Below are 20,707 nucleotides of genomic sequence, written 5' to 3'. Positions count from 1 at the left end.
ATATATATATATATATATATATATATATATATATATATATACACACATACACACACACAAACACACACACACAAATATATAATAAATATATAAAAATACATATATAAGTGTATAAAATATAAATATATAGCACAAAAATTAAGTATTTACACATATTTAATTTGAAAAGAATGAAAAACATGCATGAGAATGATAAACATCAACTTAGAAGAGTGGTGACCTCTGGGGGGAAAGAGGATGGAGAGAAGCGGAATTAGAAGAGTATACAGAGGTTCTTACTTTAGCTGTAATGTTGTATATATAAAACGAAGTAAAGATGCAATAAAGCACAAAGGATTATATGAATTTTCATTGTTTATTCTCTATAAGTAAATCTAATTAAATATTTTATTAAAACAATTTTTACAGGAAATTGCTCTGCTCAAGTACAGGAGAGTGCGACTCATATCTTCCAACTGTATTGGCTACTCCTTTGTAGTCTTTTTGATGGATTCTTTTTCAGTTCGTGGATCGTTCAACATCTGTGTTCTACAGAGCTTTGAACTGGGATAGCATAGCTTTTTTATCTATACTTGTTCCTATGTGCTTTCCAGTCTCTTAGTTTTAAAACCACCAATATGCTGATGACTCTCCAATTTCTATTTCTACCCTGAATGTCTCCTAACTCCCCCTTGATTCATTTATTCTGCTGTCTACTCAACATCCTCACGTGTATTTCTGTTAGACATCTCAAATATAACACATTCATTACCCAACTGCTGATCCCCATCCCAAAGTTTCCTTCCTGCAGCTTTGCCCATCTCAATAAACACTAATTCCACACTTCTGGTCACTCAGACCCCAAACCATGAAATCAACTTAGAATTCTCCTTCTCTCATATCTCATGTACAGTTAGCAAGATATATGATTCTACCTTCAAAATGTTCAGAATCTGACCACTTCTACTGCTACCACCTGGTCAAAACCAGTACCAGCTTTGGCCTGGATTGCTGAAATTGTCAACAGATCTGATTCCTTCCACTCTTGTACCTCTTCAGCCTATTGTCAACACAGCAACTAGAGTGATCTTTTAAACTGTCGGTTGTTATGTCACAATCTGACTAAAATTCCCTAATGACTTCCTACCTCATACAGAGTAAAAGCCAAAGTCTTTCCAGGTCCAAAAGGCTACACAGGGCATGGTTCTTCTCCATATCTTCGTATTCATTTCCTACTTCTCACTGTCACTATACTACATCTACTGACCTCATTGCCCTGCCTTCCAAAATCTGAGACTGGTCTCAGGGCCTAGAAGCCTCTATGCTTCCTTTATCCTCTATCCTACTTTATTTTTCCACATGGTTCTTATCACCATTTGACATACTATCTACTTGTCTATCTATTTTTTATATTCTGTTTTCTCCCCTATAATTTATGTTTCATGAAGCCAGGAAAGTTGGTCTTATTTATTGCTATATCCATCTAATACATAGAAATGAATCAGTTAATATTTATTGAGTTATTTAATAAGTGGTGATAAAAATACCTTTGTATAAAGAGTGGGCTGGGGGTGGTAGCTCACATCTGTAATCCCAGCACTTTGGGAGGCTGAGGCAGGTGGATCACAAGGTCAGGTTTTCAAGACCAGCCTAACCAACATGGTGAAACTCTGCCTCTACTAAAAATACAAAAATTAGCCAGGCATGTTGGTGTGCACCTGTAATCCCAGCTACTCAGGAGGCTGAGGCAGGAGGATTGCTTGAACCTGAGAGACAGAGGTTGCAGTGAGCCAACGTCGCACCACTGCACTCCAGCCTGGGCAGCAGAGTAAGACTCCATCTCAAAAAATAAAAGAAAGAAAGAGTGAATAATTGACACAATCAATTTTTAAAAAAATAATGTTCGTAGCTTAGAATTATGCAGACCAAATTTTCATGGATATTGTAAAGACCTGGATTTAGATGAACAAAAATAAATTACACATAATAGAATGTACTTATTCCCATGTAAAACAAACAAGCATATTTAAATTGATCAAACATTTCATATCTGTTAACTTGATTGATGTGAAAAAGTTAGTGTACATAGACTGCATTTAGCGTAGATGATGAGAGAAAGCTAATTGATGACACTATACAGGGGTCAGATTTTAATTATCTGGGGAAAAGAATAAAATCACACCTGAATATCTTCTACTCTTTGCATGAGTCTAATTCCTATTGAAATGAGGTACCAATTTAATTGTCATCCTAAAAATTAACTGTCCTTAGCTTTTTAAGAACATCCGGTCATTTTTGGTAACTATCTTCCATGTCCCTCCCTTTGCATCATTACCAATATACTTCTTCTATTTTTTGATATTTTAATTGCAGATGTAATAAATATGGAGAAACCTACACAAAACATAAATATGAAACTTAACGAGTTGTTGAACTCAAGCAATGTGAATCTAATACACTTTTCCTTTCTTGTGTCTACTCCTAATCTTCCAGATATTTATTCAAGTATTTTATCCTTTACATTAGTGTGTTACCTTTCTTTATTAAGATTGTCTTAAAATTGATCTCTCCTAAGGAAGGAGATACATGCTCTTTTTAAGGAGGGATCAAAACTTCTCTTTTTTTACATCAAAGTCTCTCTTCAGGGCCTTGAACATTGAAAGAGCTCAATAAGTGTGTGTTGAATACATGAATGAATTAAAAAGTATAGTTGTATCAATAGATGGTAAGGATGCAGGGGTACATGGGTGCCAGTACACCCCAAAATAATGAAATGGAATCACTGTAAGTATTGAAATAAATGAGACATATGACAATCAACCATCTCTTTCCTATTTTCTGATGCTTAATTTAAGAATGGAACATTTGATATTGAAATGTTAGACTTTATGAAGATGCCACAATTTAAATGAACCAGTTAATGAGGCAGAGAAAGAATGAGACAAGAACAAAGCTTTCACAGCATCTTTCCATCAACAGCCAGGCCATGATGGGAAATGTTCCCTTACTGCAAGAGACAAGGAATGCAATCAAGTTCCAAGCCTTAAATGACTGCTATCTAATGTGCTAATTAGGAGAACATAGGCTATTTCCTTTTTATATAGCCTGTCCTGAACTGCTGGTTATGACGATAAATTCACCTGTCTCCGTAGAAAGGGAAAACAAGCAGAGTCCTCAATTATGTCAAGTAAACAGCATCTCTACCATCTCCATAGAATATAGAAGCTTTCTGATGTCAACTTTGTGCTACTGCTTCAGATGTACAGAAGGGCAAATAGTAATCTAAAAGCACTCATTACTCTGCTGCATAAAGAAAACATTGATAAAATTTGATGAGTTTTATCCATAAAGAGAATTATGAAAAAAATTAGTGATTATCTGTCCTGTCCTAAGTTCATCACCTTTGTAGAATGCTTGCTTCTGGAAATGTTATGTCTCAATGAACAATGTCTATCCACTTTCATAAATCAATGCTGCTGCTAATTATTTTAAAAAGTAGTTCCTTTGGCTGAAGGTCTCAAAGTGCTAGTGATCTTTGACATCTACAGTGGTGTTCTGAATTCTACTAAGCAGAAGAACTAAATCACCAAACCAAAAAGATTCACAGTTACTTTTAATGCCTAGACTTCTGAATGATGTTTCAAGAAAAATTTTTAAAAATGCATAAAATGCAGGAAAGTTAGCAACTACTTGAAATCACATAAAAATATAAAAATTTTTGTCACACAATAATACCTCTAAGAATGGTTTGTTATTTAATTTAGAATTTCACTATATTCATAAGATCAAGGCAGACTTTCCATTCTTGCTTGCTTTGGGATTATTTGCGTCTCCTTGTATGGTTCCTTCTACTGTCCAAATTCTTCTACCAAAGGAACGTGTAAAGCTTATTAGTCTCTCAAATTTGTTCATTTCTGTCTAAATGAAAGGGAAAAAGAAATAGAGACGATATCAAATTTAGAATACAAAAGAGACACAGGCCAGAAAAGAAAAAGAAAAAGAAATCTGATTTCAAATTAGAAAGTAATCCAAGTGCTCACTAATATGAATTCAATTATGTCATCTGTTTAGTAATTATGTTATGAGAAGTACTGAGTGTCAGACCATGCCAGGAGTTGAAAATTACAGCTTACATTCAGGTAGGGACTATGTCAGAATGGAGAACTGGGCAGAAAACATGGTGGTTGTATTTATCAGATAGTACCATGTTACAAATCATCCCCAAATCTAGCTGCTTAAAACAATGATCTTTTTTTGCCCCCAAGAGTTATGGGGATGGCTAGTGGTTCTCCTAGTCAGTGGCACTCTAGCATGCCAACTTCAGATCAGTTAGGTAGCTTTGCTATGTGGGATAGACTTTCTCTGAGACCTTGAATGGGACAACTGAGCATACTCAGCTCTGCTCCATGTGGTCTTCATCTTCCAGCATGATGGTCTGTTCTTGTTCTCATGATTAAGGTAGAAAACCATAGTGTCCATGGCCGGGACTAGCCTGACATTCTACACATTTACGTCTTCCACATATCAAAAAGAGATCAAAAGGGTAGTCACATCAAGTCAAAGGGTAGAGTAATAGACTCTACTAATTGAAGGCAGGAGCTGCAAAATCACATTGAAAAGACTGTGGAAAGAGGAAAAGATGAAAAATTATGGCCGCACAATAGTTTTACTTGGGGACAAGAGGGAACATAAGGTAACCTGAATTTGACTTCAAACTAACTCAACTAAGACAATGGCATTTACCAAGTGAGAAAGGTACAGGCAACAAGGCACATATAAATACTAACCACCATTTAGGTAACAATGTCTTCAGACGAAGAGAAGCTTTAATTTATGAATCAGCATAAGTGATCAGCAGTTAGCACTGAAGCACCTGGGAAAGCAGGTGGTGCTAAACCCTAGCTTTAAGCCCTAACATTACAGTGATCTGAGAGCAGGGTGAGCCTGGGCCATTAGGTAGGGAACAAACAGGGCAGTTCTCAATAAGCTACATTTTATTGCAGAAAAGTTTTGGCTTATTTGGAAGACCATGGATACCTAGGGTTGATTGTTTCTAGAAAATCCAATAATTTCAAAGCCACATTTTTATTTTACTTTAGTTAGTTCTTGCTTTCCTTCTGACAAAATCCCTTTGGCCTCCTTTACTACATATACAATGATTCATTGCTGTGTTCTCAGCTTAGGTACATCTGGCTGAGAGCAAATATTCAATAGTGAAAAGAAATGAGAAGCAGACTCAGCCATTCTCTTCTGATTACATTGTGACTCAGGAGGACACCCACCAGTAGTTTTATTCATTATTGGATATTAAAATCAAAGGCCTTTAATATGCAGCAACAGAGTTGTCCAAATTGAAGCCCATCTGTGCATCCTTGAAGTTTTCATAGCATGATACATACGCAATTTTAATAAACTTAATAGTTTTTTAGTCTACCCCCAAGGACTAAGTAAAACTTCAGAATTTTCTTGATGTTTCTTGGAGCAGCACTAGCTCTTTTTGCAATCTAGGTATTTTAAGACGAGATTGCACTGAGGATGAAGGATGCAAGCACCAATTTTAAGAGCTGTCTGCTGCTTTTAAGTAGCTCAAGGTGTCTGTCCCAGGACATAGATGTCTTTTCTCCCTCTTACCTATCTCAGCTGATTTCTAATAACTCCATCCAATTTTAGATTTTTGTGATTAAACACCTCAGATCTCAGTAACTCTGGTCTCAGAACCTCTGCCTTTTAAATTCATCTTGCCTTCTCTTGTCATAAATATCAATGAAGGGGACTTAAGGAATAGAAAATATATTCTGGGTGAACTTCCAATGTGTGGTTCTTCAGATACTTGAAGGAACTTTAGAGGGAACAAAATTCTGCTGCTAATGCCAGTACTTCAACTGCCTTTGATTCCGAAAGTTAGAGATCTGCTTCTTTCTCTGCTCACTTAAAAATTTTCTTTTACTTCAAGTCTCATTTCAAATACCAGAACATTCTTCCTAATCTTCTTTCATGGTTGAGGGGACAAAGCAAGAGATCATATAGAAAATGAATTCCAGAAAAGTCAAACAGATCTGCAATTAAACCTTAGAGAATTATTTAAACCTCACTAAGTTTTATTTTCTTCATATTCAAATAAGGTTTAAAATTGTTGCTACTTCATAAGGTTGTTGTGAGGATTAAATGAGATACGACATGTTCAATTTTCATGTTACATATTCAATACAAGTGAAAAATCATTATTATTGCTACTAGATGAGGGAAACACCTCACTCAATTTTCAGAACTGTCTTAAAGACAAACAGAATATATTACCAGACAGAAGCAGCACTTCCTATGGCACTTGCCATTAGTCAAACATGGTTACTAGCACTTTATATATGTTAACTGACTTAATACTTATTACAAATACTTTGTGTATGTTAACTCATTTAATGCTCACAACAGTGCTATGAGGGAAATATTGTTATTTTTCTCATCTTGCACGTAAAGCAACAATGACACAAGAGTTTACATGACCCATTTGAGATCACATGACTGGAAAGTTTCAGGGTCAGAATTTTAACCTAGCCAGTCTGATCCAGATGCTGCTTTTCCAACCACCATATTGTACTGCTTCTGGAAAGAAAATGCCCTTTGGGGAGAAGGAATGCCACAGTTATTGTAGATTTCTCCTGTAGTTGCATAGCTCTAATTAAGTGTACGGTTTATTGACTGACTTGGGTATTTCAAAATGATTTCCCTTCCTACTTTCGAATATAACATCCACTGGGACAGAGACAATGTGTATTGTTTTCTTTATGGGGAGTACAATGTTCTGTATACTGCAGTCTACAGCAGGTCTTATTGTCTGGTTTGCCCTTTCTTGCATTTTCCCACAGGGTTTCTAGGAACTCTTAGTGAGTCTCAGGAGCTGAGAGTTAAAAAGAGCTGTTGTTTGGCCTCCCTCACCCCTTGTGAAATTCTCATTAACACTTTTGAGGCAGCAAGGCCCCTGCCCATGTAAAAGAATCCTAGCATTCTGCAGAACGGCACTCATTTCTGGAAGCTTCTGAAATGGCGACGTCTACAGCTGCCAGCTTGGTGGTGAGCCCTAGCACTTGCCAGAGCCAGTGAGTTCTCTGGACCAAGGTTCAGTTGCTTTGGAAAGCTGAAAGGTGAGAACCAAACCAAAGAGAGGCCAGAGAGCTCAGAGGAAAGAAAATACTGAGCTGTCTTTGTCAGTCACTAAAATGTTTTCATTTAAAGATTTTTGGAACTGCTTTAAAATTATATTTTGTAGGCAATCAAAATGTCATTCTTATAGACAATTGAGGATACTGCAGGAGGTTGATAAGGTACCTTAAGTTTAACAAGTAAAGGGTTTAATATGAAAAATCTTAATGCAATTTGCTATCCCAATAGCTCTACAAAAGATCAGTTTCATAATATAAAATTAATTTAATATTTAAAGTATCAAACTTTTCCCAATTCCAAGTGTTTACTACAACACAGAACATCTATAAGGTGGAATATATTTTTGACGACTTGGCTAGTGCTCTGGTATTTAAAGACTGTTTGGACTGTCCTGCTTAGCAATCAGGGAAATGTGGGTACAAATCCAAGCTCAAATTCTTATTTGATGTATGACCCTGTGGAAGTTATTTAGCTCTCTCTGAACTTTAGTTTCTTCAACTATAAAAAGGGACAATACTATTTCTACCTCTTAGGGCTATTTTGAAGATAAAATCAGATATGACATAAAAAGTGCCTGGAACTTAGTAATTGTTCAATTAATGCATACTCTTGTATTGTCTGATAAATTAGATCCTGGTCATTTATGAAAATATAAATACGCTGAGAATAGAGACTTTGTCTTGTTCACTAACATATGGATATTTTAAAGCAATGCCTGGCGTAGAGTAGTAGCTCAAAAAATATATTGCATGAATGAGTATTTGAAACACTTTGGGCAAGTTTGAGCTTTGTAACAGGTTTGTAGTGAGGACTGGATCCTACTCTACGTTAGCTGAAGAGACGCAAAGCTTCCATGCATATATATATATGCAAAGCTTCCACTTATATAGACTTCTATGTAAGTGTCACCTTAGAGCTAGTTTCTATTTCAGATCATATGTGATTTTTGCCTTTTATCCCCTTTTCCTTTCCTCTCTCACTCTTTCTTTCTGATTCTCCTTTGTGTTTCTTATTGACCCAGTGTTTACAAATTATCAGTCCTTATCCTGCTTTAAGGATGGTGATCTGTTTTCCTTACCTGACTCTTTCCAGACGTTGTTATCAGAAACTTCTGCATTTTAGGGAAACTGGCTCACTTTTTTACTCCATGTAAATTTTGGTTTAGTGAGTCTGTGGGAAAATAAAACTAGGAATAATATAATTCTTCTTCTTCCTGCTATGATATTGTGGTCACAAGTACTCCAGAGGACAATTTGAAATGGAATGAGGGGATCTCAACAATGCAAAACTCATTTTCTAAAAAGAATTGCACAGAGTTCCTAATAATTGTAAACTATATATATTTACATATCAGTCTGAACTCTTGCAATGCAAAGATTGACACATCTGATTTAAGATGAGAGGGAGAGACTGGTATCAATGCCGTACTTGTATTACTGAAAAAACTGAGTTTTGTGGGTCTAGGGTCATAAAACAGTCATCCTGGTATCTGTAGGAAATTGATTCTAGGACCACACCTTCTATACAAAATCTACAAATGCTCAAGTGCTTATATAAAATAGTATAACCTGTATACGTTAAATCATCTGTAGCTTACTTACAAAACTGAATACAATGTAAACACTAAACAGTTGTTTTACTGTATTGTTTAGGGAATAATGACAAGTTTAAAAAGTCTGTACATGCTCAGTACAGAAGTGACCATCCACTTTGTTTTCTGAATATGTTTGATTGGCTGTTGGTTAAATCCACAGATGTACAACCCATGGATAGGGAGGGCAAACTATATGATTGAAAATTTGCAATAATTCTACAAGGAAATCCACACCTAGCCCATTTAGAAAGGGTCTGGCATAGCTCTCATGATCTGAGCTTAAAACTGAGCCATATTTATTAATAGCAGTGAACTGAATCCTCAAGTTAACTGGGCTGTCCTGACTCCATGAGAATCTTTTAGCTGAGGCTTTAGGAGTGCATCATATCCTATATTCATTATTTTTAAATTTTTATTTATTTATTGGTTTTTTGAGACAGGGTCTCATTTTGTCACTCAGGTTGGAGTGAAGTGGCACGATCTCGGCTCACTGCAACCTCTGCCTCCCAGGTTCAAGAGATCCTTCTGTCTCAGCCTCCCAAGTAGCTAGGGACTACAGGTGCACACCACCACACCTGGCTAATTTTTGTATTTTTTTTTAGTAGAGACAAGGTTTCTCCATGTTGGCCAGGCTGATTGTGAACCCTTGACCTCAGGTGATCTACCTGCCTTGGCCTTCCAAAGTGCTGGGATTACAGGCATTAGCCACCATGCCTGGCCTGGCCCCTATATTCATTTTTTAGGCTGGAACCTGTAGGGAATAGGAGCAGAGGCATTATCCTTACTGTCTCTGAAGAAATCTACCCTCTGATTGTATCACAAACTGAACACAGGTTTGACAACTAGAGAAGAGCTACATGAGAACTGCTGGACTCTGAGGATGAAACAACCATACAAACAGCTTTGTGGGCTAAGCAGTAGGAAAATAATTTATTGACAAGGTAGGACTTGAATTGGAATTTGATGGTGAATAGGACAGAGAAGACAGAGGGACAGAGGGAGCACAATCCTGGTAGCAAGAATGCCATAGGGAAATAAGTTCCAGAATGGTGCGGGAGACTGGTGGAAAACAGGACTGAAAGAGAGTTTTGACATGAATAGGATAGGCATGAGGTTGGGGGCTCTTTTTTTTTTTGAAAGAAAATGGCATTGAAAGCATAATTTATTCAACAAATAGGAATTGAGTAAGCCACCAAACCAGATAAATGAGTCAAACGCTTTGCTCTAAGAAAGCTTAAAATTAATCAGAATTTATTTCAGAAATCTTGTTTTAGAAAGATGTATTTGAGTGGATATATGAGTTTTAAATAAACATTTCAGGAAGGGTTGGGAAAAAGTTTCATTATTAAGTTAAGCATAAACCCTGTTAAAGCCTTCATTAAAAATTCTTCAGTTCCATTCTTGGTCCAAATCTACTTAAAACTCAGTTGAAGCATTTATTGGCACAAAAATATCTGTGGTTCAGAAAACGTCTCCAAAGACTGGCATTTAATTTTGTTCATTTTCAGAGTTTGTGTTATGAATTCTGAGGGTGGCTATAATTTCTGGATTTAGATCCTCTTAGCCTGATAGCTCTTTTTTAGGGAGTTTAAGATGCTCATTCTTTATGCTGGCTATGACCTGCCAGGGTCTCTTATCCAAAGCAGATACTAACATCTGTTGTTTTCACTTGGGATGCCTCAGATTGCATGAGCCATATTACTTGTCAAGATTGGACAAGTGACTCACAGTGTTTATCTTTCTGCTAGCTTCTGAAGTCATGTTGCTGATATTGAAATGTCAGTTCCTTGACCTTTGGATGCACTTGGGAGTCTCAGAGAATATTCCAAGCATTTGAAAACAACTTGTGAAAATCTGGTACTGGAAAGAAACATAACTTGCAATTGAACAGTCTTTGGGGTTAATGCAGTACTGTATTAAAACAGCACTTTGTGTTCCTGGAGGTTTAGTTGAGCAAATTTAGAGAGCAGTGTAGGTTAATGTAATTTTCCTTGGAATTGATGAATTCTTAGTGATAAGTGGCTTGGAAATAAGTTATTTTTCTTGGGCTATATATTTTTGGACTCCTTAGGTACATACACTTGGGACAGTGTCCTGTAGTCTGTTACACAGAACTCTCCCTTCTCAGGAATGCTTAAGACTCTGTACAGCATTGTTCTAACAACATCTTGATGAATAGGAAAACATTTGTACATCCCACAAACTTGAGCTAATTAAAATGAACATGATTGTGACTGGGTAAAAGGCAAATGCAATTTTAAATAGTAATTAGCAAAATGTATATTCCAGGGTAAAAATGAATGTGGCCAAGGAAATGAGGCTTATCAGGTCTTTCCACTGCTTCACAAATCTTCTATGAATTAATAATCACTGACATTTTTATGAAACGTCATTCTCGGCACAAGTTTCCGCTTTCCACATTATAACTACCTTTATAAAGGCTTACCTCAAAGTGAGAGGAATTTAAAAAGGTCTTCATAGCACTCTTCAAGCAATTACCAAGGAAGCAGTAAAAGAAATAAAGGCCCAGCTTTTTCTGCCCTCAAGAATTCTGGCAGTTGACATAAAAGCAATGAGTACATTGAGAATCTAAATGCTATATAATTACAGAGAATCTCAATTAGATGAATTAGCCGAGAAGACTGAATTGGAGAAACAGAGTCTGTGATAGTCATTACCTTTTAAAAGTCTTTTATTAGATTAAGGTAACACAATCAGAATTTTCTACATCTGCTAAGGTCCAATAAAAACACATGAGAATGGAACAATGTAAAATTTATTTGTCCATTAGTGTAGCATCACTTTGAAGTAAAAGCAAGAGTTTCTGCTATATCTCTTTTTCTTAAAAAGAGTGACAAACTTGCATTTGAAGTTTGAAACTCTTTAACAATCAAAGGTTCTCATCCAAGAGGAACTTTTCTATGTTTAAAGATTATTTATTAATCAGAATGAATTATACATTCAACATTTTCTTCAGACTCTCTCTAAATTAGTTTAACCTATTTGGAAAGCCTTTTAGGGCTTTAGTAAGAAAGTGAATTATTGAGATTAAAAACACAGGGACTTCCTTTCAATGACTTCATAGCTCTACATTTATGTAAGAGGAGTTGCATTCAGTTGCTATTGGTTTGAAACAGAAAAATTTGAACATCAAAACAAATAAAGAAAAATTCTTGCCCCTATACTATTGGAGTAATAAAGATAAGAGTAGTCATAGCAAAATGAGTCAATGGTAAGATTTGAAAAGGGTCTTCTAACATCTTTGATGCTATTTTTGAAAATGTTCATAATGTATGGTGATTTTGTGAAAATTTATAGATACATTTTTTCCCATAAAACCTTACACCAGTTATTTGATTTTAGACTCAGAGAAGACTCTGATGTATGAAAGTCATATGCCATCTCACAATTTTAACAGATTAGTAAACTTAGGCCAAGGGAAATAGAATGACTTGCTTAGGATCACGTATTTAATAGCAGTTGGGATTAGACAACTGGCTTTCCTGGCTCTGAGTCAGAATCCTTTCTGTAATAACAAACAGGTGTTTTTCTATCATCTACCATCACAGCTGTACCTACATCTCCATCTCTAAAGAGGAAAGTGCTAGTGGCATCAAGGTGACAGTCACTTCCAGAATCCTATGTGCATGCATAAGTAAATCTTGATGTGCCCAGAGCCCTTCCTTGAAGAAGCCTGATAAGCATTGACTTTTCACTCTTATGTTTTTTTCCTTAAGAACTGTTCCATGGGTCACAACACCATGATGTCAGATCATATGAGTTAGGTTCTTGTGTCAATTACAGTTTTGGGTGCCTAACTGCTTCCTACCTTCTTGATATGAATGGCTCAAAGAGGAAAGGGTTATGCTGTAATATACACTGATGTTTATAGACAGGCTGGAGAGCTCTTACAGTAGGCACTCTCAACCTAAGGTCATTGGATGGATGTACTTTGGGGAAGTCTATAAAACTGCTGAGAGTGTACCTGGAATCTCCAGGTATGTGCATGTGGTTATTTTTCTGGAGAAAGGATCCATAAACTCATCACATGCTCAATGGGATCTGTGACTTGAATAGGTTTAATTAGGAACAACTGCTTTCTGTTTTATTCTTTTGAGCATTTTAGCAGAACATACGCCAAAAATCTGTAGCTTTACAGTAAATGGGAAAAATCCTAGAAATGCTGTTAGCAAGCTGAGTTTCCTAACATGTGAAACTGTTATTACTACCTCCTAAGGAATAATACAAGTATGATGTCCATAAGGATTAGCCGATATAAGATAGCTATGTAAAAGTGTGCAAACTATGTTAATATACATATGTTTTATAAGAAAGGTATCTGTCAAGCCAGATGTCCTGGGATTTGGCTTTCAGCTGATATTCTAACACCTTTATATCATAGAATTAAACATGTTTATAAAATAGTCCTTTTTTTAAAAGGTTGAATTTAGGTTATTTTGTCTACAAGTCCTTCTTTATGCTCACAAACATGTAAAGTCCATGAACAAGAAAAATTTTATTTTGTGACAGTATAGGAAATTTTTGAAAACAATGTAGAACATATAAATAACTTATAGTTAATTGTTAATTATTTTTTCCAGCACATAATACTAAAAGCTGTATATTATATGTTAACTCAATACTCTAAAAATGTGTGGGGTGGATAAGACAGTGTATATGCTCAGGAATTGTTCAGAGGAGGGCTGTATTTAAACAGATTGAAAGTGGGAAAACAAACAGAAAATGATAGGTAAGTGAAAAGGAACACGGAATTAGAGGAAGGACAAATATTCCCTATAACACCCACTTTGCAACTAGTTAGTTTCCAATCAGTGTTAGGGGATATAGACTACATTTTCTATGGATGAAAAGCTTAAAATAATGGTATGGCCAAGTATTCCCAGTGCCTAGTTTGATACCTGACATATAGTCCATAAATATTTGTTCAATAAATAAATTGCTCTTTAGGGGGCTACATTACAGTAAGCCACATTCCTAATTGCATTTTGAAAATTATACCATTTCCAGTAAAAAAATCGTGGCCTATGCTTGACTACTCAGTCCTGCAAAGGTAAATCCTTGTAGAAGGTCTGGCATGGTGGGTGGCTTGCACAATATAGGATCTCTTAAGTCATCATTATCTCAAAAATTTATTTGAATGTATGAAATTAATATTTTCTCCTAAAGACCTTCCTTTATCTGATCATTAAATTATCGTAGATAACATTTATTGAAAACTCATTCCATGTCAGCCACTGTCCTAAGTATCCTGCTTACAGAATCTCAGGCTCCACTTTAGCTCTTGGAGTCAGGTTTAATAGATTCCCAGGCCATTCAGATGCATATTGATGTTTGAGAAGCACTGAATTCATTCATTTAATTCTTGCAACAGCAATGTGAGGTGGTGCCATTATTATTTCCATTTTAAAGAGGAGGAAATAAAGGCACTAAGTTGAGTTACATACATAAGGACACTCAGATAGCAAAGGGCAGAGCCAAGATTCAGACCCAGAGAGGCTGGCATGAGATCTGTGATGGATCTCATGATACTTTTCTGTTTGATAGCGCTACCACCAGCAGCAACCCCAAATCCATAACAGTTAAAGCGTAGTAAAGGGAACAATGACTCCTTTGAGTGGGAAGATTAAATGGAATCTGGAGAGTTCTACAAAGAGGAAGTCTGCTGTAGCACAAAAGACACGGGATTTGGAACAAGAGAGACCTGACTTTTGCCTCTTATGATCAGCCTGATATTGTACTAGTAATTTATCCTATCAATTCGTTTCCTCATCTGTTAAACTGGGCTATAATTTCCCAGCTTGTTATAAGAATTGATGATAACATATTCGGTCTACCTTGAAAACTATCTGGAACTCAGTAAGTGGTGATGATTGTCCTTACTGGAAAGGGAACTGCAATTACATGTTTGTCATAAGTAGCTTGAAACCTTCATTTGAACATTAGAATAGTTATAAATCATTTTGAGCAAATATTCAGACAAAACCTGTAATTTTCCCTCATTTATTTGAACTAGAAGAAAAACCATTTTTAAAAACTTCACCAGCTTTGGTAATTATTGAAGAGTTAATTTAGCCATTTAGAATGAGTAGGTTGGTTATAATAAAGGACAAGTTATTTTGCAGGCATATGTCCACTACAATAAAGTACTGAAGGAGAGAAACTTCTGGAACTCTCTATCAGTCTCAAGATGTATCTGGTCCTTAGGTTTTATCTTTATTTCCTAGGAGCTCTTGAACAAGAATGTCTTTGGGAATAACACTGTAGGCAGACCTAGAATTGTTCTGGGACATCACCAGTATTAGTTTCACATCTGACAAATAGAGGAGAACGTATGCAATTTCCTTGGAACTTTAGAGAGGTAGAAGCAGAGTAGTCCTGTCCTCCCTTTCTTCTTGGCCTCTGATTTCTCATAAAAGACATTGAACTTATCCGCTAAACTTTGGATTTTCAAATTTTGGTTCTAAATGATTTCCTTATGTGCTGATTGTAATTATAATTGAAACAGTGAAGTAGGGGTTATACCTAAGATCCCAGAACCACTTCTCTTCTGGTCTCTGTGAGGACTCATCATCAGGCTAGGTATAGGGGAAGGACAAAAAAAATAAGCTCTTAGCTACTTAAGGAAAGGGAGCCTTGGCAGTTAATTCAGTTATCAAAGCCCTGGCAGCATGTTAACACAATTGGCCCACTCTAAAGCATATAATCTATTTTTCTTTAGCTCACAACTGTTTCCTGAGTACTATTAGGTTCTTACACCAAGGTTTTCTGAGAAATAAAGCAATTATATTAATGTTGTCAATCACTACCACCAGGCTGATCAATAAAAACAATGTTAACCCTACTAATTAATTGCTAGCAATCACCTAACTAACTTGAAGAAACTATTAGTTACACAAAACTGAATAAGGACATGCTGTAAGTGATGTTTATAATGTGCCATTTGAAAAACAAAAAATTCAGCTCTTCTCTAAAATAGAACCCTTCAGCTCTAAGGAAAACAGTAGGCTCTTTCTTCTATTTAGTTTTGGATAGGAGTATATGTTTGTACTGCAATTGTCATGGATGGCTTCTGAAAATAAGTCTGGAATGGTCACTACAGATGTGTGAATTGCATAAAAGTTACTTGAATAACATTGTTCTATCAGAGTCAAAGACAGCCAACTCCTTCTCAGACCTCATCATGATTGAATTGTCACCTGGTTTGGGGTTTCTAATTTAACAATAGCTGAATGAACTTCTTTGCTTGGGATTTTTGGGAAACAAAGGAATCATTTAAATATTCTTTAAAAACATTAGTAAATTGCATTGAGATCATTGGAAATTTAATTTTAGTGTATCTTTAACTCATTACAATATTTTTTTGCAGATTTAAAATGTCATGAGCTTTTACGCAGGTTGCAGCCCTACTTGGGAATAATGCCTTGGTGTTTCGATTGAAATTGTCAGTAGAATTATTTATGCTGAAAGTTTATTTTTCTGGAATTGTAAGGCACCTCAGGCAATCTGCAATTTACATGGTATCTCTAATGTGGTAATTTTTAAAGAAATTAAAATGATTCATGAGTATTGAGTTAAAAATGCTGATTCCTGAGCTGACCCACTAGAGATTCTAGTACAGTAGGTCTGGTGTTGTTAACAAGAATCTGCATTTTCATTAGACATCCAGGAAATTCCAATGCACAGGGATTGTGGCCCATACTCTGAGAATCATGTCTATAAACTTGAATCCAGAATCCAGTCTCTTCCAGACACTGAGCTTTCTGAACCTTATCAAATCCTAAACTTCTCTGAGCCCTAAGTATCCAGGAGGCTGAGGATGACATGGGGGTTGTAGCTCTTTCAGGAGCTTTGAAGGTGGGTGATAGTAGCAGAACAACCATTTAAATGTGGATAACCCTAAAGTTAAATGTTAAATTGGTGACTGCCTGAACAGCAGTCAGCTGGCATTTGTGGGTTTAACATTCATGGTTTCAGCACTGTGCCAATGATCTCATGAGTACTTCAAATATTTATTGGTTACTTTGTGAATACAGGATACTGAATCCATGTCCTAAGAAGCTAGTATGTAAATACCAGTCTCATAGCTAGGAGGTGAGAAAAGCCCACCAACTAACCTCCACATCTCAGAAACATTTTGGTGTTCTCTATTTTCACGAACTGAGTCTTCTCCACAGATAAAAATGTGTTTTTGTTGTTGTTGTTGCTGTTTTTTAGTATCCACAATAAGGTGGGAGTGGCTTATTTTTTCATTTATTTTGTTTTCATGGAATGGTTCTGAAACAAAGGTAAATTCTTTATACAATCAGGTGTGCAACAGATTTTATGAAGTTCTTCAGATTTGGTCCTTGTGAATTGCAGTATTTTTATACTGTATTTACTATTTCTGCTTTTATATCAGGGTAGCAGAGGAGCACAAAAGTGACAAAGTGGCTGCTGAGTTATAATCCTCCTGAGAGGGAACAGAAATTAAAATGGATTGTTAAATTGGGGAAAAGATGGATAGAATCACTCAACTGTCTTTTAAATATGCACTGCATGATGACAGTGATATTATTAACTGTCAGTAGCAGAAGAGCAAAATTTAAATAATTTTATTTTCCTCTTTCCCCACAAATTAAAACCACAATACCCCACTGGTTCTCTTTTCAAATTAAAAATGATGAGACTTCGAGTGGGCATCAGGGAGTAGACAGAAGGGAGCTACACTGGCAAGTAAGCTGTATTTCTATACTCATGATGAAGACACTGCCTGCCTATTTCATTCTTATGCCACTGAAAATGTTGTGGTCTTTGCCTAGTTTTACCAGAAGTTTCATTTAATAACAATTTTTGATTGTCTACTATGTGCAGAGCACTGAATGAGCTACTAGGTGGAAACACTTGCCTTTCTTCAAGGAGTTTACGATAGGAGAGTAAGGCATGGGTATAACTTATAACCTAAGGCAGAAGGCAGAGGTGGTATTAAAAATGAAAAACAACAAGTGGGATAAAGCCAATAGGCAACTGTGACAAACACAGGACCAAAGAATGGATGCCAGCAGTCAACAGGGATGCTACCTGCACAGGCATATGCCTGCTGGATATTTGCACCCTCAGAAAGTGACGAAGTTTGTGGGAGAGAGACAGACTGTGAATGCAGAAAAGTTCCTCCTGATTAAAGGGATCAGAAGAAAGTATTTGGGGCTTTGAGGAATGGATGGAATTTGAATAAATATTAGATGTGGGAAATGGCTGGAAATAAAAAAGGCATGAACTCCGAAAAGTCAGTTAATGTTCAAGGTACAGCAGAGTGTTTCAGCTGTTTTCTGACTCAGGCAACATTGCAGATGGTCTGTTGGGTAGAGAGCTCAGGGAAGGACTGCAGGTGGGCAAAGAGAAATTCTAGGAGGCTGAAGACCAAGCCAGGCGCCGGAGGAAGGAGTGGAGTTATTGTCTGGACCAAAGGAAAGATGCAGAGTATGTGAGATACTTCATCTGCTCTTGTCCCTGTAGGCTTTCGGGTGGCAGGAGAGAGAGAAACCCTGAAATGAAGATTGAACTACAGGATTTCTGACCCTTTAGGCATGAACTAACCAACAAATCATGACAGTAGAATAAAAATTAATCAGAAATGACATTATTAAGTTGCTTTCCTGAAGTAGGCTTGGAGCTCGGATCAGAGATCTGACAATTACAGAAATAAAGAAAATCATATTTTCTTTATTTCCCAAATTTGTGAAGGTGAAATTTATACTTGTGATGCATCTAAAGCATTTAGCTCTTATTAAAAGTTGGATATTATAGCAGCTGATGAAACAGGAAGATCTTCAAGATGTTTAAACTAAACATTTTTTTTTTTTTGCCAGTTAAACTCTTTTATCTGATTGCACTGGAGATAGAAAACAGGTACTTTTCCCACCCTCTGTGTCTTTGATTATTTTTCTTGTTCAGGGTGATTCTTTTATTCCCCCTCTAGCTTTCTATTTGTCAAATCTTAATCCATTTCAGTATCTCTACACTGGATGATGTTCAACCCTAACTATAAAACTATGCCAATAACAATGCTGAAAAAATGAAGATGGCATTTTAGAGGATGTATGCTGTGTTCACCTAGTATAATGATTGTATTTTAATTTACTAAGAGTGAAAAATAAATTGTAAGAGATCATAGCTGACTTCCATTTGGCTTTTAGGCCCCAGGGTCAGTCTTGATCCATCTCATTTTTATGAGCAATGTGTACCACTTTTTATGGCCTTTATGATGGAAAATATTATGTCTTCTAGTCAGTGTTGGCACTAACTTGAATCACCAATCTGAATGTTGACTTCTGGTTTGAATGGGCCATTGTACATTTCAGGCCTCTGAGTCCTTGGTAAATTAGTGTTTCTTCCATGGCAGAAGTCTTGCAATTTGGGAAAGTTGTATGAAAATGCAACTCAAGTGTTCCCATAATGTGGAATAATTTTACTTTTAGTTTCTTTTGACAGATCACAAAGCAATCCAACCCCAGTCCTACGATTTCTTACTGGTAATGGCCAAGAATGAATGAGGGAAAGTATTGTTCCTTTTGTTTGGGGACAGAGAATATTTATTTGATCTGTTGGTGCCTTGATATTAGTTCATTTTCCAGCTACTCTGTTTCATGCTCTGCTCATTTCCTGATGCAAACTTCTTATAAAGGGGCACAGTGATCAATCCCAGTCCTGGGAGAGGCAAGCCCATGGTTTTGATGGAGCAAAGAATGGGTATACTTTCTGTTTCATTCATACACTCTTTGAGGAGCCCAGGAATCCACACATTTCATTTGGGAAACACTCTTGAAAGCAGGGGAAAGAATACACAGGACAGGAGTTCATTCTTCTCAGCACCTTCATGATCTGGCTGCAGTGTTAAGCCTCAAAGCACCATCTGTTGAAATCAAGCCAGATTGTCCCTACCATTTATTTATAAGCAAGAAAAATCGACACTCTGTGTTCTGGGTCTGTTATAGTGTGTGGCTCATTTTCTAAGTTGAGGATTAAGGAATTGGTTCTTGCAAATGAAAATATACTGTGAACCCTGCTAATCAGGAATTCTGCAGGTGGTTACATGGCTGAGTATATAATATTACCTGTTGTTGGGAGTATTTTGTTAAGAACCTTGGGGGAGAGATAAGAGGAGAAAACAGAGGGTGACCAGCATTTAATAGGTTATGGTCATTGCCTTCATTACGTTTATTTATTTTGCTGAATTCCCCTCATAATTTCTGAAGTAAACTGCTTCATTTCACTGTCTATTATTAAACATACCAACACTGCACCCCTGGTGCTTGGGAAGTGCCCTGGATACTGGGAGCAGTGAATGAGAATGTGAATCCATCCCGAGTCTTGGTGTGTAAATTAAAATAAATGCCCTTTTGAACAAGGTACTTGACTGTGTTTTGCAGAAACATAGCTTTTATTGCCTTTTTAATACCCTTAATTCTCTCAGGGTGTGAAATCCACTATTAATTTGTCCAGTTTCTTTTAACCAAATCCCCTATATCCAGGTAGGATATGTACTTCAAAAACTGCTGGAAATTTTCCAAAATATGGTTGAATGTATATCAAAATTTTCCATTCTTAAAGCTTGCTTAAAGGAATCAAAATATAACATTTTAACAGACAAAATGAGTTACTACTAATTATTTAAATTGCTAGTTTCAACAACATTTAACTTATTTATTCAATATAGTATTATAGTTCTATAATACTATATATAGCGCAGGTATTATTTATTTTGTTCCTTTAATAGCAGCACATGGTCACTTAAGATAATTTGGAAGGGAAAGAAATGAAAGTTATTTATTTGTTTGTTTATTTATTTATTTTTTATTTTTTCGAGACGAGTTTCGCTCTTGTTACCCAGGCTGGAGTGCAATGGCGCAATCTCGGCTCACTGCAACCTCTGCCTCCTGGGTTCAGGCAATTCTCCTGCCTCAGCCTCCTGAGTAGCTG

Source organism: Cebus imitator, unplaced genomic scaffold (assembly GCF_001604975.1).
Source record: "Cebus imitator isolate Cc_AM_T3 unplaced genomic scaffold, Cebus_imitator-1.0 Scaffold37, whole genome shotgun sequence".
NCBI lineage: Eukaryota > Metazoa > Chordata > Mammalia > Primates > Cebidae > Cebus > Cebus imitator.
The sequence above is the reverse complement of the archived record's forward strand: the minus strand, read 5'-3'. Positions refer to the sequence as shown.